Genomic DNA, 23,060 nt, shown 5'->3' with positions numbered 1-23,060 from the left:
GTACCTATAGAATTTAGACCATTCTGCAAGGTGATGAGGATTCAAATAATATAGTTGACATACTTTCTTAAGATTATGAATGGAGTAAAATGTCTGACGCTATGAGTGACGTGACAATGGGTAACGTGGTTTTTATTGCACTATGGCTGAGTCGGATGTCGCTTATTAGATTCCCGTAGATCAAATCCTTGTAGCGATGGTTTTGAATGTGCTTTTTGTAACTGAATTTTGATTGTAAAGTTGGATAATAACATTCAATCTAGGGTGGATTGGGTAGTTTCACAGTTTATGGATAAGTTTCGGATATCCAATCTCGCGAAGTCAAAGCAATGTGAAAACAACTATCAAAATACCATCTGATAAATACGATATTTTTAAGTGGTGAAACACGGGCTAGTCTCTACCTACATACGATTAACTCTATATGTACTTATGTCGGATTATTTACCTGTGTAGGTATCGTGACAATTCACTTGGACGGTATGCGTACATACAGATAATGCAGGCTAATGTTATCTAAACCTATGTTGCACAGTCCATTGTAGTCAAAATGCCAATTTCATGACGCAAGTGCCTCATTATAAGATTAATCTTTAGGGTTTCGTGGTCAATTAAGTAACCTTTAGACATCTAATATGAAAGTATGACTACACGATGTTACAACATTAATTCTGCATCGTGACTGATATTTCAAATACAGGGTCTTAACGACATTAAATGCCTCATCGATCACAACTTTAAATCAAACTTGTGCTTAAATAGACGAAAATTTGGTTTAGAAATAATACAAGCTAAAATTATCTTTATAAAACACAAGTAAGAATTTCAAAAGTGATGTTTAATTTGCATTTTTCCGCCTATATAACTCTACATAAATATTATTACATCGCTACTTCGGGGAAGAAAGGGCGTAAAAGCCACTTTTGGCCAAAATGAGTTAATAATGCAACTTTGTTTAGTTTTTGACGCTCTATCGATCTGTATATTTAAAATTTCAATATTCCTGAAAAAATGGCTTTTACCCCCATGATTTTTTTCTCACCAAAACCATTTTTATTAAAAAAAATTGACGTATATGACATTATTTAATTTTTTCAAATTAATAAGGGCGTATCACCATAGTATGAAAGAATATTTGGTCGTAAATACAATATTTATTACGTATAAATTAACTAAAATTGATAAAATAGTATAAAATAATAGTATGTTTGTAATTTATTCTACTAGGTAGGTATTGGTGTATTAAATAAATAAATTTAGTTAAGATGCAAATCAGTTTTATTCATTCATAAATCAAATCAAATTGACAATAATTAGTAATCTTCTTTTTTTCTATTTCCTTTTCTGTTTTTTGTTTCGATTTCTTACTTTTTATTAGATGATAGTAATTATTTATCACAGTTAACTTAAAATTTAAATTAATGAAAATAATCAAAGTTCAATTCAATTAAATCTTTTCTTTTGTTTCACTATTCATGAATCGTGTGCATTTAACTTAACAGGTAGGTAACCTAATTCGTTATAATAAATTTTGTAATATAGAACTGTGATAAATCAGATAATAATAATTATTATGCTATTATTTTGAGCTTCTATGCTACTTAATTTCAATATTCACCACATTAAATCTTACAAAATTATAATAATTGTAGGTTTACTCACGATAATTGTCATAAGTGGTGCAGTCATTACGACCTTCTCACTGTCTAAAGATGGTTTATACGACACGATGTATGTTAGCATTATAGATATTTGTGGATTTACGTCCTATAGTACGTATTTATAGACGGTGTAAAAGCCATTTTTATTAAAATTTTGGGTCGTAAATCCATCCTATCTTCTAAACCATAAGGTCTACTTAAAATTAAGCTTCTTGATATTAAAGAGCACTTAAATGCAAGTAAATATCACCAATTCATTCGAATTTAACTCTATTGAAAAAAAAGTTATTTTCCAAAATTTAAAAAAGAAATCGTTTTTTCGCTCCCCTGTAAAGTTGCTATTTTGGCTTTTACGCCCTTTCTTCCCCGAAGTAGCGACATATACTAAACAAATATTTATTTTTAGTAGTATTTGCAGAAGGTCTCAAAACTAACAATAGATAACTCGTTTCAAAACTGCTCCATCACTCTGCATCTAAAAATATTGCACTTGGCACTGAATTTAAACGGCGTTTACTCTTTGAACTATGGCCAAGTTGTTACAGCGATTTGTGTTTGTGTAGCGTTATCACTCACGCATTCACTCTGATAACTTATCAGTGATAAAAGTGTTTACCCACCTTTTGTTACTAAGCACCGCCCATATGTTATTCTTTTGATCCTGGATATTGATACGTCATTTATAACTTAAAATACGCTGACTCTACATGACGTATTTCTTTTTTAGCAAGGTCAACGAACCAGTAAATAGTGTTTTATAGCCTCATAATTTCCAAGACTGAAAACCAATTTCACACTTGTAAATACAGCTTTATCCTTTAGCCAAACTTAATCGTTAAAACCAAAAGAAGTAAAGAAAAAACCACCAACTAATCTTGTATTCTCTACCATACTCAAAACTATAGCTGAACTCTAACTTGTTGGCGTTAACTTAGTACAAACTTTGTTGTATAGGTCTTTGTTTCCAAGCCCCAAAGATTTTCCTCGAGCAAGAAAAAATATGGGATAAATTGTCTGGGGCATTAGCTATACGTAAGTTAAATTTCTGCTCGACTGCCTCAGCTGTCGAAGCATGATTGAGTAGCAGCCCACCTTCCGTTTTATTCACTAGACGTGTTTTTCGTCTTCGAATTTATTTCTTTTCTTACAAATGAAAAGTTTACCTTCCGACAGAAATAGATTAAATTCTTGGATTGTTTAAATACCAATCATACTTTCCTTTGACAAAAGTTTTAAAGAACGTCAGGTGGAAAACTACCGGGGGCCATCCCTCTTCTCACTCGCGTAAAATCTCTTTAAAATTAAACGGACAAGTTGAAAAATCCTCTTTGCCAAAGTTACGAAGTGGAATCGAGTTTGTAAGTTTGTTACATCTTTGCGTTCAATATTTTATAATGTGGCGAGAGGCCGGCCGGTGATCCGTGAGCGTCACTCGACCTCCACGAAGGCCGTGCCCGGCTTTTATTGATTTTTTATGCGCATTGTCCATTTCGTTCGTTGGTAGGTACGCCCCCGCCCGTGGCGCCCGCCCGCCACCGCTCTGGGCCACAAGAGCTTCGATTTGTGACTGTCGCTTGTATTTGTCACGTGTAATTACCCTGAACGCTGGCCGTAACACGCCCAATACGTTATTCACGTTATTACGAAAATGGCACATTGATAAATTCATACAATGCGATGTAGTATCAGATATTGGAGCAAATACATACTACAAATATAGAAATACTATTCCAAAACACTTCTGAATGTTTTTTTTTATATTCAGTCTGCCCAAAAGGGGGACATAAAAACATCTTTATCGTTATCTATTTATCAGGGGATTGTTGCACGTTACCCACCTTTTTTGCAGTATTGACGCCGTCACTATCACAATTTACAACAGTGTCCTGTCTGTCGTATAAAATTCAACAATCGGAATAATTGCAGACATGTTCCCATACTTGTAATATTTGAAATACTTGTACAGTTATTACGGTACTTAGACAGAATAATAAATTATGATCAGTAATTAGATTCGGCTGCTGCGTGCGATCACGCTTATGAAGTGTATAATTAATTAATATCTCATATTGATTATTTAAATTCAATATAACACGGTACCATAGTAACATAATGTAGGTATAACGATACCATATATCTGTCTATCTATTTGTGTATTCGATTACACGATTATCATTACTGGGATTAACTGACGAGCGTGAAAACGCTTCATAACAGTTTTATGGCAAAGCCTTTTAAGTGTTGATTAATCTTAACATATCTATATAAGTCATAAAAGTATCAGTCGAACTAATTTATCTTGTTTTTGTTCCAGATTTGGACTGCCTGATATCGACTTGTAACTAAAAAAGTAAGTTTGTTTTTGTATGACGCGACTCTTTATTAGTCTACCTGGTTATGTTAAAATACCTGTTGGAAATTATCTCAAATATTTTTTCTGTATAATCATTTCAAAGTTCTACCAAGTAGTAACAAATTGACTGGATACACCTGTTTCTGATATTAATGGCTATCGCTATTCTTCAGAGTTTAATTCACAAAGTGCGCATACTCGACGTTCATATTTTATTTATTAAATAAACACTGGCGTGCAAAGTAATGAACGACACACCTGTTGTATTATTCTTTGAGTCTCGCCGATACACAATGGCTTGCCGTATTCGTATTCAGTGGTTGCCACGAACAATTTACGATTTTAGGAACATCAAATATTGACTAATATTTTATCAGCCGACAGTCTACTACCTACTAGCCATTAATTTGTCTGATTTCGACGTCAGTGGCATGTTCGTTTTTTGTTTGCCTTTTTTCCTAATTACTAATTCGACTTGCTAACAAACCGTGAATTACGTTAACAAATCCACCGATAAAAGTGAATTAGCAAAAAGTTACACGCTTTAACACTCGACATTCATAGTTATTACTATTTGAAATTAACGGCTAACGTACTTCGCGATCTGGAATTCGGGGAAGGGCAAACTGAGGAGATCCAAAAATTCTCTTAATTCTAATTTTATCCGCCTTTGAGCCCGTTTGCGGAATTTCAAGTCGAGAATTCCTCCGTGCGTTGACTCATGCGCGGGTGGCGCGCGCGTCAAGCTGGGTCGTAAAACGCTCCGTGTCGCGCGCTGAATGACACATAGTTTTCATATCGCATGACATACCGATCTGTCTTTGTTCCGATGAGTTATGCCCTGTGTCCCGCCGGCCCGCTAGATGAACGCTAACCGCGCTACAAATCATACTCCAGGCTGCTAACTCACTCCGCAAGAACGCCGACCCCTCCCCGACTTGCATCTATGCCCCTGCGACCTCGGCGTCGTCTTCTCGTAAATTCTCACCCCGAAACGTGGCCTATCGTCCGAATATCACACGAACGCCGCAATGACGTAAACCCTATAGTCGCGTGCGCCAGTCCATGTTCCAAGTTACATTGGGTCGTTTGTGCGCGGCACACACGATCATTAAACGTATATCTGTTAATAATAATTGCGATTGTCTGGTTGTACGTGCGCGGCGAGTTATGGCGCAGTTGCCGGGCGGTTTGAGACCCTCCCCCGCCGCCTCCGTCACCCACCGGCGACCCCTCGGATCTGCGGCGAGCGGCGCATCTTGAGATGAAATGGCATTCAGTTTCGTTTTGTGACGGTTGAATGGGCGCCCGGTTCGCGAATACGTATGAATACAGATAATACGTAGGTATTACACGATGAAAATTCACATGAATATAAAAACATCATAACCCTTGTGAATGTACTATGAATGTGACATTCAATGTAATCTTATCGATCGTTTGAATAGGCTTAGCCCAGACTCAAGAGCGCGCGTTTTCACACGTAACATGTTTATATTACGCACACTCGCTAAAAGATAAATGTCAAAATCTGACCATGAACTCGACTAAAAATAATATGGCGTTAAATAACACCACATCCTAGCTCTACTTTTTATAATTATTGATATGGCGCATTAACTTATAGTTAATTGGAATGATAAGATAGATAGCAGTGGACAATTGGACATTGACATATGGATTAACCAATTAACCCTCGAAACGACGATAAACAGTTCATTGCCTAATTTCCATTCAGTCATAAATAAGTCGCAACGATGTTGAATGTTTCTCGTGAGGAATATACATCAGTTAGGTAATAGTCTGCAGGCAACATGGCGAAATTGCCGAGCAGTTTTCACCTTTTATATGCAATAACTCACCATTCGACTACTTTACGAGGCATTATAAAGCACATGTTACAGTTTTTCCGTTAGCTTGCACATTTTTACGATCACGATCTTCGTCGGGGCGTTGTGGCGGTAGTTTAGTGTAGCCGGAGCGAGGACTCACGCCGACGACCGGTCTCTACGTGATCTCCGGCGACGCTCCGAGACTCGTTAATAACCACCACTGTACACACATACTCACACGTGTGTCCACACATATGTGTTCTGTGTGTGCCCTGAGAAAAATGTACTTCGTTACGACCCAAGTATTGTGTCGTACGTGGGAGCTGTGTCTTTTGCTGAACGATTTTAGCCTTGTACAATTTGAAATCGAAATACGAACCTGCTTCCTTATATGGCACTTCTAATAACATAAAATGTATCTAATGTTTTTAAACGTTTGTGCCCTATTTTGGGATATGTTCATTTATTTTATAAATTAAGATTATTTTTCCACAATGCGATTCCATTATAAGTTCAATATCGTAGAGGCTTATTTCTTTAAATCGTGGCGTCCTCCCACACATAACGTATTTGGCAAAGCACGAGCATTTCATTTAATAGCTTAATCGTCTTACGCACTTATGCCCCTTAATGTTTGGAATGGAGGATATTAAATGCTTATCATGGCTCGCAAGGAACGGGTTACCCGCGGTCCGCAACGCTGGGGCTATCATCGTTCGCCATTACGACTTCAATATTTTATTGTTGAACGCGGCTTTTCCGGTCAATGCACCAATAATGGTGGGACTTTTGCTAACCCTATATGCTTGCAAGAAATGATCCTCCTCACTTATGTTATTTACTTTTATACATACGTTTTATGTATCATTTGTTAAAAAGTTTTCTGTAGCTATGACACGTCTGTATATAAAATTGAATTTATTGTTTTCAGTTTCCAGCGCCACAATCATGAGAACTTATTAAAAATTCAGTTTTAAAACGCAAAGAAAATGAGACAGCTTCAGACAGAAAACATACCGTTACATTATAACCACACAAACAAAAGGCGGTTAATTACAACCATTCGGATGTATTGTTTGAATTCGTACAGTTTTCGTGTGTCCGTGCACCGGCACAATAGTCGCGACAAAACGAAAAAAAATACATTCTGTACGTCCGGCTCCGTTTATGAATGCGTTTACGTCACTGTCTGTCTGCCAGTCTGGTGTATTTCCTTAATACTTTGGCATGTTGAACACATTAAACATCTCTTCCCAACTTACTTAACTCTATAATGTTCTAGAAAGTGCGTGAAGACTGCCAACATTCTCAATTGCCGGCGCGAACTGCGACCTTAAACCCTTGAAGATTACCAAGGTTGAGGTCACGGCGGTATCGAACGGAATGATGATATCAGCTTGTTTGTTGTTGATCTTCAACATTTTGTAGTAAAAGTATTATTTGTCAAGTTGAATGATAATGCAGTACTTATTTATATACTGTTCATAATAGATGGTTCATATCTTTGAAACCGCGACGGGATGCGATATTTCTACCCAAATAGGATTAAGTGATATTATTCTAAAAGATGATTCACTCTGGGACTGGGAATTCTGGATATTCACACCGTTTAATACAGACATGTTCTTAGAAATAGCTCTAACAACTAACACGGTAGCTATCAAAGTAGACATGTATAACAAAATTACACTTGTTTACAAAGTCCTTGCAATGCGAGCGCTGAGTCACGTTATATAATATTTTGTTGACTGTACTGACATATTATGCGACTACCTTATTCACTGAATAACTGCAGTGCTTGTATAACACTTTTGTATAATAATAATCGTTTCTATTGTATCGTAGTTTTTGCTGCATCATCGGTTTAAGTTGCTTCTGTAAGGTAGCCTCGTTAAGTTGATATGTTACTAATATGGTTTTGTCGTAGCTTTGATACTTAATCCTATTCGTCTTTTGTGTTGTCTGACTAATTAGATACTAAACAAAATTCTTTGGATCGTCTGCTTGTGTACTTTGAACTTCAACTGTTATTGGCCATCTACTACATAATACTTTTAGAGCTTTCGATAGCTTTATGCTGCGTCTATTCATCAATCATTTCTCTCTTAAATTCTTTATTCTTAATATCACAGTTTTCTGGGCTGTCTGAATGAAATATATGATTGATTAATATTTCAGAATACTAACTCAACAACACTGCAAATCATTTGCTCATTTTAAATATTCAGTCACCAGTATGCCATAACTTTTTGCACAACCTTTTTTAATCGTAAATATCGCTCCGACCATTAAATCCAAAATTTATTATAGCCAACATGATACCGATTCCGAATTCCAATGCACCAGTGCTTTATATCGATGTGGCGTGTACCGAGAATCCCGCACCAGTGTCGGTATGTGCAAGCCGATAACGTTCAGCGAGGCCAGAGGAATTCGACTCTTTATTGTTCGATGCGGCTGTGATAGCCTCGCCACATCACTTGGACAAGAGCACTCGAAAATGACCCGCCTTTGTATGTTACGTATATCTATTCCATTGAACATTGTTAAAAGATTTTATCTTGGACTCTTTTTCCCGAAAAAAAAAACCTTAGCTTTTATCACATTTTCCATCCAGGCTTTTTATGTTTTTCTCGTCCCTACTTATAAGGTTTATTTCTCTATTATACTAAACAACGATTGTAAAAAATTAACATTCTCGACACCTCATATTTAATGATACGATATCTGTCTATGACTATGTTATTTCTTGCTCAGCTTCAAGTATCGATGACGTATTGTTGTTGAATGCTTCGGGCTAGCCACCAACCACTTTAGATGGCAAATGACTCAGCTAATCATTCGCTCACGTTCTCACTATTATCATTGAGTGCCCAGTGAACTTATATCACGCATCTATACTAATATCTAATCATACAATCTGAATACGTGTTTCATTACTATAAAGCTTGCTATGTATTAAACAAAATAATGTATTTAGTATTACTATGTGTGCCCGGATCGTAAAAATAATCTAAAAGTCTGTACAAGACGTCTTCATTGTTTCAACAACTAACAAACTTCTCAATTCGTTGTATAATTCTTATCTTTTCTAAAAGTTTAAGCAAGACTTATCGTTCAAGTAAACACGCCTTTAGTATTTTAACTGCTAAGCAAACTTCTTTAACAAGTTTACGACTATTTTTATATTAAAGAAGTTTTCACTTTGAAGTACTAACGTTATTCATCAGTGAAATATCGCTTGAATAAAACTGGTACAATCCAATTTAGTTTGAATACAATTAGAGAGCTAACACTAAAACCATTAATCTGCTGGATTTTGTATGTGAAAGGCTTCATATCGGCCGAATCTAATTTTATTGACGCGCCATGTATGAATGCACGGAAACAGGTCATGCGGAGAAATCGCTTTTGATCACGTAATTACGTATGAAACCTATTTTCTTTTTCATTGCTTTTATTTGGATTAGTTGGATTGTTTGACTGGCAATTTCACATCTGTAATATTATTGCAGGCTTTAGAGCATCCTCTAACAATAATAAGCACAGCTATTCTCGCAATTTCTCTTTAAATTTAACCACTACCGTTCCACTAAGCAAAAGCTTTATATACCGGAATCAGAGGGAGCCTTTGGAACTTTCGATCATTACATTTTCCAAGTGCAAGTTAGGAATTACTTAAGTAGGGTAGTCTCTTTGTACATAATCTGCTAGTACATAAATTTACGCCTCAATAGCAATATGTAATTATTAAGTTAGGACGTCGTCAATCTTAGCATCATTGAATATCGATAGACCGTCTAATAGATATTGCTTTACACAAATATGGCTCTCTATATAGTAAACTTCAGATGCAATTTCAACTACAGCATAATCAAAACTTAGATTAATTTTGACACAAATACAAGTACCTATACACTTTCTGCAATTGATATTCTTAACTTTGTCCATTGTTAACATTGTCCATAGTTTTAAAACGTCAGTTGGAAACGCACGTGCCACCTATTGAGTCACTCGGCGCGCCTATGTTATTTGACTTTCAAGTCAAGTGGGCTACTTGCCACTCGTTACCGCCCGTCACGTATTCAATTATTCAGGGAAGATACTGTTACTGTACTATTGACACATTGAAACATCAATACGAGATGTACTCTCACACACGTCATTGTGTACAACAAATTATATGTGTAGGCTGTAGAAATCGCACATCGGCTTAACTCTCCCATTTTATGGTTCTGTATATTGAAATGGAGGATGGTTATTGAAGAGCATGCCTACGTTTCCATATAAAAATCCTGTGTAAACATTATCAGATAGTAGGAATGAAAACCTCTAAATCCTGTCGAAGTAGCAAACTAAGCCACTCGGAATCATTTACGACGCCATAAAAAATAACCACGCTTTCCTTTTGAGCAAACCTCCAATATTCACGGCAGTTTTATTGGAGCGCACGGTCCCTTAGTATAATATAGTAACACGTAGGGTGGGATCTGTCGCGCCCTTACGCCTCGATTCACGTGGTGTCGTGTTACCAACGGCCCTTTGTAAGAGAGAGATGTGATAAACAGGAAAATGCTCCGGGCTAGCCTTCTACCCGACGACACCAAGATACGCCGCGCTCGGAATTTAAACTTTATGGAATTAATTTACATCACAAATACGAATGACGTGTCCCGCTCTAGAAACTGAAATAAATTACCGTTCGATGTTATACGAAATTGCGAGAAATATTATAGGGCGTTTGCGGAAATCCGCCGGTTGATTTTTGACGTCTAAACAAGAAGCTTTCGCCGCCCGTTTCAAAGTGGAATTACATTTAACGGAACAGGGAACTTTGGCTTTCCTTATTTCGAGAATTAATTTGTTTTCCTGTGGCGCTCTTATTGTTAATGTTTCCTCATTTCAAATTCGGTTATTATCTCGGTTTTTAATCAGTGTACATTTCTATTTCGGTTGCTAGAGCCGCTAGCTAGAGGCATCATTATGAATACGTATTACGTTTTGAAGAAACTCATTTGTGACCGACAAAAATATGTGAACAAACAAAACGAACACAACAAATAAATAATACTTTCACATACAAACTCAGGCAGACACAGTTCTGTTGGAACTTAGTTCGCAACTGGATGTAATAACTGAGCGAATCAATTAAAAACTCTCCGAAGTAAAGTTTCGCTCGGTCCCCGGTCTCGGTCGTGTGATTTACGCGCTTAGGTGCTACAAAATTGCGTTGTTTTGCGGCGAATACCTATAATGTTACGACTGAGTAACTTTTTGTTGAAGCTTTTGCTTGTTTTATAAATATATTACTGGTGTTTCGTAATAGTTATTTGTGTACGAATTTGTCTTGCGTGGGATTTGTTTTTCTAATTGTAGGGTAAACAGTTTGAATAAATAACTCATGACAGCATTTCTTCCAAAACTATTTCTGAAGCATTTTGCTAATGGGTATGTACCTGCTATGTATGTATTTGAAGTTCGTACCGAATTGTACCACAACATTTTTCTCACAGAATAGAAAAATAAATTATCTTTCTTCTGAATTACTTACCGCATAAGAGATTACTCTCGTTCTGTTTTATCTCTCATCGTAATAAGCTTACAAAAATATGCCTGTTTTCTGTCCAGTACACAAGCTCCACAAATTAAAGTAACGAAATTATGTGTAGTTATGTCCACCGCTATCCGCGGGTGGCCGCTAGCCCGTGATAAATATGACTCCTTCCCGATACTCAAGAAAAATAACCAAATCCCCGCTGAGTTACTTTCCGTGATTTACACACGAAGGACGTGGCGTATATATCAAATATACAACATCTTACGCCTCTCAAATCACATAATCCGATTTCGAACGTTGTAAAGCTACGCGTCTAAAATGTACGGAATATTGTCAGGGATTCTCAATTTGCGCCTATGTGTAAATACGAAGTGTTAATGTGTACTGACGGATGAGTTCGAGAGCGTCCTTGGGGCCGTGACGTCGACTTATAATGTATTATATGTGTATTAAACCTACACGTGTTTACTTCACATTCGATAATGGCTGTTACACAATGATATGAGATGTACTTTACATACATACGCGTGTCAGACACAAAAAGGTCCCAAATTGTTCGAGTATTCTTGTACTTTCTTTTAGTGACATGTGTGACTGGTTTCAGCGTGACTGAATTACAAATGTCTTTCGAAACCTAACACTAAAGAATTTAATATCATCGGTTATTATAGCCAGGGTATAGAATAAAAATGTGTTTTACGAGTGAAATCGTAACATTCATTCTGCGAAAGGTCTCGTTATGAGTGGACACTGAACTCTCATATTCAGTCGATAAAGGTAGTCTATCTGTGAATTTATATGACGCTCTATAAATCTATTCACTCGCTTTTCCATTTATAAAAGTTATTTAAAATTTTATTCATATATTCCGCTGTATCTGAAAAGATTTTCAGCGACCGATATCCCAATATAAACTAGAATTGCAGTAGATTGTTTATTTGTTATCAATACATTTTTTATATTAAAAATAGCATAACAGCATTGAGAGTCAATAATTTTGTTTTATTTATATAGTGCCGGTGTAAATTATTATTGTTTAATATGCGCATGTGACGTGGTGGTCGTAGATCATCGCTTGAATAATGACCCGTGTTCAGTCAACGATAGGCTTCAACTATCATTCATACTATGAGTAATAACACTACGACGTGTTTCAGCTCATTTAAAGTTTACGAAACGACTGACTCATTAAGATTACTAAAAAAATTTCTTTTACAGTTAATTTCTCTCCTAATTTGTTTTTTCAACTGCTCTAGTAACATAATCACTCGTTGTTTATATTAAATACATGTTTTCAACTTATTGTTATTACTCAAAAGAACGAACAACAAAAAATACAAGTAGCACCGCAATTTATTCCCTTGTTAAAGAAGTATTTACAACTTTTAATTAGCTTTTTACTTTGTAATACTTTTACAAGACTTTTTACATAACGATGAGCATAAAATTGCTTTTAAATTGAAGCTCGCGTTGCGGATTTTCCCGTTCTTTGACGGTTAATAGTTGGAAGTAAACTGCTACACACACATGCAAGTGCGGCTGAAACGAGGTCACGCCGATTGACATACGAACTAGCGTTAGTAAAATAGTATAGCAGTGGTTCACTGACACAGTACAACGAAAGAACAGTAGTGCGACTCGGGACAAAAACTACACTAGCGGTACTGTCCTCATGCGTACCAGACATCCGCCGCGGACAACACTGCCTCACCACACCTTTTCTCTTTACCACAAAACCACTAAATCAGCTATTTAATATAAACTTTTATTTGTACAAATAATTCAAAAAAGTATGACAAGTTTTAAAAGTTTCTGCGTATACAAAAACTGTAATAAATAACGTTTATCTATCCACGTCAAACTTAACGTTTCGTATTAATCAAATGAGTAGCAATTTCACTCTTATTTAAATTGCGATTTTGAACATGAATTTATATTAAAAATTGAATGTAATTTATGCGTATACAGACGCTGATGATAAATTATTATTAAATGATGCAGTTGGACTACTGGTTGATATTTTATTAATGGGTTGCGCTAGCGGTTGGTGGTGTGCAGACTTGCAGAGTGAATGACCGTGTCTCGGCGACAGCTACGCATGTAAATGAGAAATTCTCTTGATGATGCCCGACTCCCATTTAGTTTAGTACTTTTATAAATTCACCGTGAACCCATTACCACTGAATTTGCACTTTTTATATGTTACTTCGTGCTCTTGCTAACTGTACTTATGCTCTTTCACATTAAAAAGATGTGTTCAGAAAACAGTTTTGTGTGTAGTGTTTGAGGAAGAATTAATTAGGTTTTTATCCTCATAATTAAGTACACAATTTAATTTATATTTCTGCTTAGAACTCGAGTAAAATCGTCTTGCGTAATATTAATTTAAATCTTTTGAGATAAGAGCCTAGTTGTGTGTGTATCTGCTTGATATTCTAAGATTATATTATAATCGTAGAATATTCTAAGATTATCGTCATTTGAGTCAAATTGTTGTAAAATACAGCAGATTACTAATCTATTATCCATCATTATAAAGTCTTATAACTTTCGTACATAAAACACAGAAGATATCAATCTCACACGATACAACCAGTCGCATGTCGATCAAAACATGTCGCCACTTTCTAATCGTAGCTCATGTCACTATCCGCGATTGTGCAACGACAAATTACCTGTCGTGGTGATAAAACCTCATAGAAAGGTGTGACCAATACCTTTGAGTCTTCGATGGACAGTTCAATGCCTCTTTGATGCAGTTACAAAAGATAATGAGTTGAAAGTTGAAAAAGTGTAGCCATTATTGTCTGTTTCGGACGTAATAAATTACAGTGTTAGAATTCAGGACGAATTTTAAGCGTACTTTTTTCCTTGTTATGGGATATTGCAATTACTCTATTACTCAGTTGGAAAAGCTTTTTTAAAACCATTGTATAGTATGAGCCTCCCAGTCTACGCTAATCACACCTGTTCCTGAAGGCATTATACTTCACGTTACAGTGTACGGTTAGCCGATTATCGTTACATTTCTCGAGGGTGATATCGATGTACGTTTTGTATGTACTACGTAGTTAAACTTTCCCGTGTGAGGCATTCCAAAATGTATGCAATTGGAACAGTTTGGTCCCCGCTCTAACTCCGCCCCGGATACGAACTATGTCAACTATTTATCGAAATCTCAAGTATTTATTACGACAAAACTACACGAACCGTACATACTACTACTGCAATTGTGTTCCATTTATTATTTATACTTTAATAGCAAATGTATAACGTATTCTGAATGAATAAAGATCCTATAATATTTTATTCGTAAAGTTAAGTAATTAATGCTGCATAGTAACAATAATTCTACATATAAAACCACTATCATGAATAACAATAATAAACTGGTTACTCATTAATGCTCGTAATAGTCAACAAACGGATGTTGGCAAACCGGCAATGCTGAAGGAAGTTTTACCGTCCATGTTGATGTTTTCCTGCTAAACCATCGTATTCAAGGAAAAAACTCAATGAAATATTGAAATAACGTGTCCTTTAATTGTATTTGAAATCCCACAGTGAATTATAAACAAAATATCACAAGCATTTGAGTTGTTCCACTTATTCTACATTATGTTTGAATTATTGCCAAAGATTTATTGTTTACACACTCGAATAACGCTGTATTCATAACAAATATTTGCCAAAATGTTTCTCTACAATGTGCGTAGACTACAAGCCAAAATCTTAACGAGTACTTACGCAACTGAGGTCGTTGTACGATGGTAATTCTAAACACCATAACGATCATTCGTCATTCTCATTTACAACTGCGAAACTAATAAATTTTAACGCGCACAGCTTGTACTCTTCGTGCGTTAATAAATCCAATAAATTATACATATCTGTCCATTTACTAAGCAAAGAATAAGGGACCGATTGTAAATTGTTATTAACTTCCACAAAAATACCTTTAATAACTGATGGCACAGGAATTCAGCGACATCAAAGAGTTTGCTTCTTTGACGCGTTAAATTAAGCTCTAGTTTTCCATCTGATCCTTAATTGCGTTTCTTTGTAAAAGAACTTGCTTCCAATCAATACGTCCCTGATTATTAATTCAAGTCACCGACGTTGAGTCAGCGAGTGTTACGGAACAGCTAACTTAATTATATAGACCGGACGCAAAGCGCATGTTTATATTGTGGCTCTTTACATATTGACTATTACGCAGGCTGATGTTTGTCCAAACGATTTCTGGCGTATTTGTACGTACACCTCTACAAGTTTATACCTACTACACAATGGTATAACTGTGTCTGCATTGTGTATTCCAGCGGGCTTGTAAACCCTGTTTACGAGCTTTACAACGCAGCCCACCTATGCATGTCGGCGACGACAAGTCTGTGGATTTGAGGTTACGTAAAATGTTCGCTACAAATTACCAATGATTGTTGGTCGGAGAAGCAAGTTCACCAAAGGTACATAATTTGACAATTTACATTGTCGGCGCGCCCATATCACGAACCCTACTCAAAACGCGTCGTAAAGCTCATAACGTTCCAATGGTTGAAGTGCCTGGGAATGGGGAAAAGGCTCACTAATGGGATTTAAATTTTGACATAACCCTAAAACGCAAACGAGTCCAATTGCCGCTCTTGTCGGGTTTTGTACGGCGTTTCCTTGCGATTGAACATTGGCACGCTTCGAAGGATCCGGCGACACGTCGAATTGGAATATGTAAAATGATTCGCCGTTCAGAGGTATACGGGGACGTTTACCTTGCGACGAGATTATGCTGAAACTGACCCAGCTTACGGAGGTAGCTCGTTGAATGGAATATTTTGGGTGTTATTTGAAGTGGCTTTTGTTGAAGAATATTTGAACTGGAAACCGTGTTAGCGGTGCTCCGAGGACATTTGCGTCTTTGTTACATTTTGCTTGCATTAAGTGCTACCCGCATTTCCTCGTTTCGTGTTCACAGAATGAGAATTTATTTAGTTCGCTATAACCATTCTGTGTAGGGATTTTATAGCAGTGTGAGAACTTGTATTGATGGATTGTTTCCTTTAGTGGAAACATTATGGTAATAAGCTTTTTATGTGTATAATTTGAGATACTTTGGCACACAAGAGTTACTTTCTGACCTGTTTGCGCAACTGTTGTAGATTTCTCAAAATATCTGTTTAAAAGAGTATACCAATTCGTTAGAGCACAGACAACCATGAACCATTATAAATACCAAGCCATATATTATTAACAAGCGTACGTTGTATCTGCCCGATAACATATTAGGTTTAAAAACACATCACACCTGCGTTTATTCGTTCACAATCAAACTGTACACGTGGAGTCTGACTATGACGTCATTCACCAACTCGCCCGCCATTGTTGTACAAACAAGCCGTTGACAGTTCCGAATATATATTTAACACATTTGTATTCGAAGGATTATATTCGAAGGCATCATAAATTATGTTTCGTGTATTCATTTTACATGTATCATATACATACTCTTTCAAAGAGTTATACCGATATGTCGTTACTTAAGTAGTCGAGTATGAATCGGTATTCCGTTTGCGTAATTGGTTAGGTTTTTACACTTCGCACATTAGGAAAATCCCAAGCGTTAACATTTGAACATAACATGCAAGTGTTGTTATATTCAGATAATAGCTTAGATTAATATCAGCGTTATTTTCGCATGGCAACAGAGCGCCTAATTCGGAGTACAACAACGGTGTCGCAAACAAACGTAGCTGGAAAGCGATCCGCTTTCATTTGCTTTCTCGTGTGAGGTGTGCAAGCGAGAACTCTCCTAGCAACAGCTAGTCGTGCCGTGGTCGAACACCATTGGTCCGAGCGTCGAACCGTCGAACGAATTCGGCGAGAGAAGTTACCGCAAGATGCTTGACTGTGTCGCAACTTACCGACTGTTTTGTGTCATTAACTTATTACTTATTTCCCGTAGGCTGACATAAAACGCGTTTTGCCATGTCGTTTTGATCTTACATTGTATGTTGCTGCTTGATTTGGAAAGGAAGTAGTTTTGTACAATTTTATGTAGTTTTGCTTTAATATTCTAAATACGTTTAAGAGTTTGTGACTAATGAGAGGGAATAATGGTAAGCAAGAAAAATCTATAGTGGAGATTTTTGTTATTAGATGCTTCAGAAGGTAACAAAAATGAATTTATTCGAGAAATGCTAGACATGGATTCATGGGACTTTCTACTTTAATGTAAAATTTCTCAATATATTATGTTTTATTACCTATGACTTTTCCCTAGGGAATAGCGTATTCACAATGCCTAACTAACTAAACGTGTACAAAACAATTTGACACAAACATACACGCTTACATACACTGAAACAATAACAATATAAATTAACGACACCGCACAGAGCATCGCATTTCTTACTTTCATCCCATTTCCTTTAGCTAGCTGTTTGTGCGACCCGTGCGTTGAGCCGTTGACCCATGACCCCGCGCGCCCTCTGCCGGCGCCGGCGGTAACTAGCAATGCGATCTTTGCACTCTGCACTTGCTATATTACTATCATATACGACTATACGTACTATATTACTTGAATATTAGACTGGTGTTTTTATGTATTGTAACTAGGTTAGCGCTTTTGTTGGTGGAATTTATTCATATACTTTAACTTCATGTTACTCAGTTTCTGCGATACTCTTCGTATTTATTTCGTGTGAATAGTTTCTCCCTTTACACATGTTTGACGTCATTGGTTTCGTGCAATTTAGATAACGCCTTCACATAACAGCTATTAAAAGAACGTGGCTCGTTGACTACGAAATATTAGAAAAAACTAAGCATTATCTCTAAGAACGTTACACTTAACAGCCGTAAACATCTCCACAAAGTTCCCTCCAATAAAAAAGCAACGTATTTCCCACTTGTGTGCGGTTAACTAGCGTCTTCTTTGATCTTTAACACAAGTTCACGCACACGAGCGCATCCTCGCGATAAATGTGCGTTGTTTAATAATTCACGCCAATTACACCACGTGATTTATTGCATACGTGTGCGTGTGTCGCGTACGTACATATGCATCTATGTGTGTGTTGCCATATTAAATGAGATCATGGACTATGTACTGTTGATACGGTGTTGAATGGAAGAAATCACAGACAATACAAGTCTGGCTGATACGTATGTTATGAAATTGTTTTGTTGTGTAAGATACTGGTGTTTATTTGCAAGGGTTATGTCGTTTACTTGCCACTGTCTTTTGTAAATAAAAAGTACACATTAATATAGTAATAAAGTTTTTTTTTTCTTTGGTGACTGTCTACACCCTACCCCTATGGGAAATAGGCGGGATTTTATGTATGTATGTAAAGTTAGAACGGGAAAAAAATTATTTAATAAATTAACCACGTAGGTAAGAAGGTATAGATAGGAAGTAAACTCCAATGACATTAGCAATGATGCATCCTATAAAACCCAGTGCAAAAAGTCTAGCAACTTAAGATATTATTTTCGCCTATACAACAGCCTATGGGTTTATAAACAAAAAATACACAATAAGTTGTCAAATAAACAAAAATACTTTTATCTTTTGACAACAATTATCAAACTATTGAATATCTTATTTGTACACTACCAATAAGTGTTACAACTAAATCTTTAAGTGTAATCTTTAACGGCAATTACGAAAGTACTGTAAGTAAACGCACTTGTCAACTAGAAAGTGATTATTTACTTTCAAAAGAGAAAGCGTGTTTGATCGAACGCCTTCTGAAGGTTTACGCTGTGTTTTATTGGTATAGATTCATTATACAAACGTCCTGTACAATTATTATCTATTAAGTGTTCGAGTTAGTTATCGCAAGGGATTTATCATTTATAATGAATATAAATGTTTGTTATAGTCTATAATTCTGCTTTGTTTACAATTAAAAAGAAGCGGCAATTAATTTTTTCCAGAAATGGAAAAGTATAAGGTGATAAAAATGTGCTCGTTAAAATAAAATATCCTTGCGTTCATAGTTTCTAGGTAAACTCTATTTAAAGCTCACTACATAACGCGTTTGCCTGTAATTATTAAATTAATGAAACACTTACAATAGCGATTTGTAGCTATAAGGTTTTTTGATGGGCTAACGGCTAACCTATTCCAATAAGAATATATTCGTTTTAATTGCCAAGGTGGTGCGGTGTATGCAGGTGCACATAGAATACATTTGTTTACCTTACCACTTACCATGAAATTATATGTTTTGTTAGTTAACTTATAAATAATGCTTACAAAAGTATTTTATATAAAAACATTCAGAGGCGCCCAGAAACGCCGTTACTGCACAACGATCGCATAGTTTCTTATAACTGAAAGGTTGTATTACAAAAACATTTCTACAAACTCGACTGCACATTATTGCAAACTATCAATAAAAACGCTCGGTCCGCATAACGGCGGTACATTTTACCCATATTTCACTTGCGTTGCAAATCGTTGGACTATTCATAGACATTCATAGTGTGGCTCGCTCGAAGCCAGTTTCCAAGCAATAATAATATTGAAAGACAGCCCGCCCGCTTCCGCTTAGCTCGCTCGGGAGGAATGCTGATACAGCCGGCAGGCATGAAACTCCACTTAGGATTCTTGCACACTAACGTTTTGTATTGTCTGACTAAATGGCGAACAGATTGTGCACATGCTCGTGTTTGCAGGCTTATTTCTTTTGTATCGAACCTGATTCACATAACTTGAAGACCGGTTTTGTCATTCTTTCAGCGGTAGTTGGTTATCAAATACACATAGATGCTTTCGAAGCACAGGGGAGCACTGAATAGCTCTCAACATTTTGGTTTGAGTTGTCTTGAAATCTTTTTATCCGTTAACGTTGGCCATAACTCAATTTGCCTAACAAGTCATTGCCCCCAAAAGTACAAAATCACATTCACAGTCTGCAGACTAAAAACTATTAACATAAAAAGTGTAACACTCATCATTTTTACGAGTTTCGTCCTAACTGAATCGCACCCACGAGCGCAATAACACAATATTGATGTCGTGCCACGTCCGTAAGATTGTAACGTGTACGGCCGCCCTAAAACCGGCCTTGCAACCGATAGGGCCATAACTGTTTACGCCCGTCATAAGCTGAGCCAGCATTCATGTTCAAACCATTTGTGTAACAGTATGCCCCTTTAAAAAAATACGTTTTCTGCTTCCAAGCATTTTCAGTCGCGAAATATTCCGTTTTTCGCTGTATTTAATTGGCTAGTTTAATAATTTTGTTCTTTAGATATTATTAAATGTGGATTTTACAATCTGGCAATATCTATTGCAGAAAACCTCAGAGGCTATGAGTGATTTTCTAAAAGTAGACTACCATAATCTGCTCATTGTTCTGGCCATAAAGTGAGACCATTGACTCTCTTAAAATGCTGAAGTTAATCTTTTACAAACATAAAAAAACCTACTGTAATATTATAACAGTAAAGATAAACTTGCATTTAAATAATACGTTTGAATTTGTCGCACGTTACGTGAGAAATGTATGAAGACAAAAGATTCTCAGGCGTGTGATTACGACGCCTTTTATGCGGTAAACATTGGCAATTAGTATAAAAAGTGGGCACGACTTGTAATACAGGGCCTTGTGTGCCATTGTGTCGTTTATGGCTAATATGCTTTAAATAGAACCGCAATTGGACTTGTATGAACGACGATAACTTGAAATTATGAACGTTTGAAATAAACGATGCTTGAAATGGGTAAAGAAAAATGATATAACTTGTAAACGATTTATATGAAGCTAAATATCAGTTAAAATAACTGTAATACTTGATTGCGAAACCAACCGATGCCCAGAAATGGTCGACAACTTTTATAGGACAAACAGATATTGTGACAACAAAAGTAAAAAACCTGTCGATACAAATCTCTACCTTTCCATTCTGATTTCCACAGAAGCATTGCGCGTTTATCTCTAATCGCGGTACACAAAAAAAATTGGTCAATTTCAAACAATAGCTCGTCTATCAGTCGGTTTGTGCCTTTGTGCAGAGTAGCATGCGGACAGAATCATCGTTGTTTTTGTTTCCAAACGTTCCGCTCTACAATACTGCTAAAAAACGTTCTACTCTGTGCGGGGATGGTGTTCCGTATACTGGGTTTAATTTGCGTGAGATATTACGAATTGGAGATTGGAAAAGAGTTCTATCGTGCTTATACTAATTTGTATTTGATTGGGTTGCAATTTTGCTAACTAAGTTGAAATTGCAGAATATTTATTCGGCAACAATATCAATACCGGATAACAGCCTATTAGAGCCATTGAAAAAGTTGATGTCGAAAAAACGTAAACAACCGAACCGAGGTGAGGCTAGATAAAAACCGATTAACCGATCGCATTGGTCGATTTTTACGTGTCCCTTCCGCTCCATTCAGCGCTTTAGCGGACCATAATAATAGGTCAAATGCTTTCACTGTGTGGAACTCTAAAAAGTTTTAGCCGGACACAAAGCTTTGGGAAAACGGGACGTACCAATAGTACAGTAGGCACGTACATGTATTTCCAATTGACTCATTGATTGCGTAAAATTGGACGGCGTTATTTAACATGCCGTGTTGGTTCCGATTGTACATGCACAAAATGAATGCTTTAGCTGCGCATAAGCCGCTGTGGTGCGATAAAATTACTGTGTTGCTATGCAGACGGTTGGTATTTACTAATTAATGTTTTTGTTTCGTGATACGCAATTAACTTACTTTTGATATCGTGAGTAGTGACCAATTTGTTATTAACAAAACGTAAACTATCCTAAAGAGTAAACGTGAATATGATCCGCATTTTGTAGTTAAATATAAGCTGTATAATACACACGTCCTAATGAATACTCAGCTTTTAAACTGTAACAGTTTTGCACCCTTTGAAGTAACAAGGTAAACAACGTTGCATTTGCGTCAGATGAAACCTTCATAGTAAATCAAACAAACTTCATTCATTCATTCAAATAGGGCTGTAGTACACGTGCGTTGTTCCGTAGTACGAGGATCGATTGCGAATGAACCAGATCAACCCCTCGCCCACCTGTCTGCTATAGAATTGACCCGCTTTTCATTAGCTTAGTCGTACACAATTTGTGTGTATGTAGAAATATCGTTCGGTAGGGTGAGACGATTCAAGGGTTCGCTATAAAAGGGTGTCTGTGTCTGTGTTCAAGTTTTCTTTGTTTTACTTTTAGTATAATACTTTTGTGATCCGTTTATTGTTCTTAAGTATTTTAGGGATTATCAAACATAACGAATATAATGTTTAAATTGTAACGTCACTTAAGCTCATGTAATCATTCAGACAAGCCCACACGTTTATCTTATTTGAAGACGCACATTAAAGTGTGCTGTCTCATCGCATCAGCATTCACATTCATTCATGTGAATATTCAGTTGCGTCTACGCTCTACGCCGACCCCCAACACATACATAAAACGTATAAACACAAACGTTCATTTTTATATTACGTTGCGTTACAATTAAATCCTCCGCAATAATTACCGCCACGTGTAAATAAACCATGAGGAAAAATCGTTCATCGGACCGTTTTTTATTCGAAGCAAATAGCTTATTACGTAAATGTCACACGCGTAAATATATTTGTACGGTTGAATATCACGCTTGAATAGTTCGATCAAAGTCGTTC

At 36.5% G+C, this 23,060-nt stretch overlaps 1 protein-coding gene across 5 annotated transcripts in view; it reads left to right on the top strand.

Annotated features, from left to right (window-relative positions):
* Positions 1 to 23,060, top strand: part of CtBP (C-terminal binding protein) — an 89,838-nt gene that overhangs the window by 31,695 nt on the left and 35,083 nt on the right. For all 5 annotated transcript variants that reach the window (XM_076130539.1, XM_076130540.1, XM_076130544.1 and 2 more), the window contains one exon: positions 3,976 to 4,011. The gene's annotated coding sequence lies outside the window, so the exon portion shown is untranslated. The remainder of the gene's footprint in view (positions 1 to 3,975; positions 4,012 to 23,060) is intronic.

This window comes from Anticarsia gemmatalis, chromosome 24 (assembly GCF_050436995.1).
Source record: "Anticarsia gemmatalis isolate Benzon Research Colony breed Stoneville strain chromosome 24, ilAntGemm2 primary, whole genome shotgun sequence".
Taxonomy (NCBI): Eukaryota; Metazoa; Arthropoda; class Insecta; order Lepidoptera; family Erebidae; genus Anticarsia; species Anticarsia gemmatalis.
The sequence above is the reverse complement of the archived record's forward strand: the minus strand, read 5'-3'. Positions and strand labels throughout refer to the sequence as shown.